The sequence below is a fragment of the Corylus avellana genome, chromosome ca1, assembly GCF_901000735.1.
Source record: "Corylus avellana chromosome ca1, CavTom2PMs-1.0".
Taxonomy (NCBI): Eukaryota; Viridiplantae; Streptophyta; class Magnoliopsida; order Fagales; family Betulaceae; genus Corylus; species Corylus avellana.
In genome coordinates, this window is record NC_081541.1 from 33,035,059 (window position 1) to 33,039,356 (window position 4,298).

The 4,298-nt window shown below is 34.4% G+C and overlaps 1 long non-coding RNA gene and 1 pseudogene across 1 annotated transcript; one reads left to right on the forward strand and one right to left on the reverse strand.

Moving 5' to 3' along the window:
- The first annotated feature begins 1 nt into the window (after position 1).
- Positions 2-1,150, forward strand: LOC132170231 (phospholipase A1-IIdelta-like; annotated as a pseudogene).
- A 292-nt stretch (positions 1,151-1,442) lies between these two features.
- LOC132167728 (uncharacterized) lies at positions 1,443-2,574 on the reverse strand. Its single transcript, XR_009438710.1, has 3 exons — positions 2,452-2,574; positions 1,927-1,995; positions 1,443-1,842 (listed from the first exon to the last, which is right to left on the reverse strand). It is a non-coding gene; the product is annotated as an uncharacterized LOC132167728 (long non-coding RNA).
- Positions 2,575-4,298: the final 1,724 nt, after the last annotated feature.

Here is a 4,298-nt window from a genome sequence, read left to right on the forward strand (position 1 = left end):
ATTCAACAACGACCAGAACTCCAAGTACTGCGGCTCCAGCCGCTATGGAAAGGCCTCATTCTTCCACAAAGTCATGTTCGACGCCGCCTCCGACTACCAAGTCGTGTCCTTCCTCTACGCCACCGCCAAAGTCGGCCACCCTGAAGCCCTTCTTCTCCACTCGCAGTCGCGCGAGTCCTGGGACCGTGAGTCCAACTGGATTGGCTACATCGCCGTCACCAACGACGACGTCAGCCGCGCCCTGGGCAGACGCGAAATACATGTCGTGTGGCGCGGGACGACAAGGAGCTACGAGTGGGTTGATGTGTTAGACGCTGACCTCAAATCTGCCATGCAATTGATTCGTCCAAATGCGCGTGCTGAATTTGGCGATGGCGATGGCGATGATGGTAGTAGCAGTAGTGATAGCGATGGTGATAATGAAAAGGTCCAAAAGTCATGAACGGTTGGCTTACTATTTACACCTCAGACGACCCCAACTCACCCTTCACAAAGATCAGTGCAAGAACACAGATTTTAAGCAAGATCAAAGGGTTGATACAACAATACAGAGATGAGAAGATAAGCGTCACATTAACAGGGCACAGCCTTGGCGCAAGCTTATCGGTCTTGAGCGCTTTCGATTTGGTGGAGAATGGGGTTTTTTTTTTAAGATTGAATTTTTAAAATTAAATTAATAAAAAAAAATAATATTTTAATCAGATAAAACGGTGAGTTTTGAGTAGGCTAACGGAAGTCAACAAAAATTGACGGTAGGGAGTTTTCTTATAGTTTCGAGTTACCCAGGGACTAAATTTCCGAAAAAAAATACCCAGAAAGTTTTTTAAAAAAGCGCGTTTACCTAAGGATTTTATATATAATTTCCCAATAAATAAATAAGTCTTCTACTACCTTGGTACACGTTGATTTTTCATGTGGACAATGAATAACATTTATTCTGTGGAATTTAATTTTGGTAATAGTAGGCGAAATAACCTTTTGGGTCAAATTATAATTGATATATATATATATATATATATATATATATTAGATTCATCCAAAAGAAATCAATTATAATTTGACCCGATGAAGGTGTTTCAGCTGTCCAATCACTCCTGCTTTGAGAAACATTCTCCAGCGAGGTGATCAAGCGGCGAATGACAGGCACTAACTGTTCTTGCATACCAATTGAGCTAATACTTGAGAAACTTCCCCTAGAACCTTTTCTAGCCACCACCTTAAATTCATCTCTCACATGCTCCAGGAACTGAAGAAAACCCGAGTTACCCAGACCCTCATCAACAATTGTGAAATAAACATAACCATCTTCCATCAAAAACCCAAAAGTCCTTTTATGCATCGTCTGAAAATACCACTTGTGGAATGGGGGAGCTCTTTCCAAGCACAAAGCAGCCAAATTCTCAATTTCATGGTCTCCGCCACTATATGTGTACAAAATCCTGTTACTCCTTTGAACGCAACAGTAATAAACTGTATTCTGAATCGTATCCATTACAATGGCGATAAAAACTCCCTCAACTTCATTCTGCAGCCAATTCCACTTGAAAAACAAGCTTAGAATGATAAAATACAATCTGTATTATCCTTGTTTCTTTCTTTCCAGGTTCCAGATCGTCAACACCCACTTGACTTTACCACACACCAAGCACTCTCATCACCATAAAAGCCTGAGATTAATTAAAACTGTTAATATAGGGCTCTGCAATACCTTTTCTATTATTCCCATTTCAAAGTAAAAGGTAGGGTGCTGAAGAATCTATGCAATCAGGATTTGGCAAAAGAAGAACCCAATAAATCCCTCAACCAAAAAGGCAATAACCAAATAAAATGCCAGTAATTCATCTGCAATAAAGTCAAAAGCCTCAAATAAATACCAACAGAATCCCTCAGCTAAGTATTCAAAAGCAAGAATGAAATCTCTCATACCTGCCTAGCGATCTTCACAAATCACAAACACTCACATAACAAAAACACAACTTTGCCATTGCATGCCCTCTGTAATCAACGAAGCAAAAAAGTACAGACAATCAGAGGTACAATCTAAAAAATTTCAAACAAACCCAATTTGAAAAATGACCACCAGAGTTTTTCACAGCCCAGTAGAGGTTCAAAATCCAACACCACCCACGACTCTGATCTATGAAATAACATGAAAACCAACATTTGAGGGAAACCCAATCATGTTTTCCAAAGATGTAAAGCCTACAACTAAATAATAATAATAAAGTCAACGAATTTAAACAATCAACCTCTGTTTGGTTGACGAGAAATAACAAGAAAATACATGAACATAAAAAATAAAAATAAAAATAAAAAATACACCCCTCAACTGTTCCTCCTGAGCAGCTATTCGGCTACAGTTAGCAGACAAGAACAATATATAAGATAATACTTTCAACAATTATCTGAGCTACCAAGTAGATCATCGTCAATGTTTCTCTAAGCCATTACCTTGTAAAGTCAAGCTCTAAAGAATCCTTCAAAAGATGTTGCTTCAGAAGCTCGGGAGAGAAATAATTGGAGAGGAAGAGAGAGAGAGAGTATAAGATGATCATGATTACAGAGGTAATGAAATGGGCGTTTACAGAGGGGTGGTAATGGTATTAATTGTTTCACTTTTTGACTGCTCCCTCCTCTTTCCTCGTTGCTTTCTTTGTTGTCTTCGACTTTTTTTTTTTTACACGAGACTTGGAAGAGTAGAGATTTTTGGCAGCATTGGGTCATTCCGGCGTCTGCTAAAGTCTGACCGGTCAAGATTTTTATTTTTTTTTCAAATAAAACAAAAAAAGATTTTAGGTCAGAAATCTGTGTAGAGATTTTCGGTTGCAAAATTGAGTTTGCAAAACGTTAGATATTTTGCTCTCTTTTTTTGAAAAAAAAAAAAAAATTGAATAAAAGAGATATTAAATATAAATTCAAATTTGAAGTATTAGCGCTAAATTTGAGGCATTAGCACTAAATTTAGGATGATCGAATCCTTTTTGAGTGATACAATTCCTAAAGGATTAACCTTCCACTCCTAAATTTTAGTTTTGAATCCAAAAACAAATTTTGTGGCATTAAAAACTAAATATTAACTCATAAAAATTTAATTAATTACAAATTTTTTTATTTTTTATTTTTGTTTAATATATGTCTGACGCTAGGCAGCTGCATAGCAGGACTCGACTTGGAAATATATTGAAAAAATTAATTTATTTTCTATTATTTGGTTGAAATCTTGAGAATAATATATATAAAAAAAAATATAGTTTTTGTAATTTGATTGGTAAGAAAAAAATATATATATATTTTGACATGTCCGCATAAGAGGAAAAAGGAGATTCGAACTAGTGACCTCCGCTTTATTAGGCGTGATACCAACCGATTGAACTACCTCTTGAGGACAAAATATTTTCTTATTACAACTGAAAACCACTCAAAATTGTTGAGCCACATCAAATATTGTTACCAATTATTAAAAACAAAAATAATTCATGATAACTCTAGGTTTTTGCATGCTTTCAATTTTCCCTTGAGATTTTAACATCACATATTTTAATTCTTTAGAGTATTTTTACCTTTTCACTTCACTCCTTCCGTTTAAAATTAATTAAGTGGTACTAACCTCGTTAATGCCACGTAAGCAGTTTTGACATGTCATATGCCACATGTTAAAAAAATATATTTTTTATGATATTAAAAATAAAAAGAAAATATAAAATTTTGGACATATGAAGAGGGTTTTTTTTTTTTTTTTTTTTTTTTTTTTTTAAGTATATCAGTATATGTTGACTTAAGAAAAGATGAAAGCACAGTTACTTTATTCCAATTCATGCCATGTTTTCAGTTATTTTATTTTCAATATGTGCCTAAGGGCACCAAAGAGAGAGAAATAAATTTATGAACTCTTTTATTATGCTATGTTTAGATTTTACGTTTTCGCATTTATGTTTAATAAAGGCTTTTAAATCCATGCATATGATGTGTTTTTTAAGGGACATAAATTTATTTCAAATCGGAGGAAATATGAGTAATTCTAAGTAGCTTACTTGTGTCCTACTTGTGTCCCATTAAGAAAAATGTGGCTATTAAAATCACCATATGATCAAAATTTAATAATGATCAATCACAAGCTCAATTGTGATTTTAATAGCCACATCATTCTTAAAATACACATTTAAAATAGTGTCAAGTGTTTATAAACATTTAAAATACACATTAAATTTAGTTTAAGTTAGTAAACTGCTATTAATGAGGTTAAAAATTTAATATACATTTTAAATGTTTATAGACACTTGGCACTATTTTACATGAGT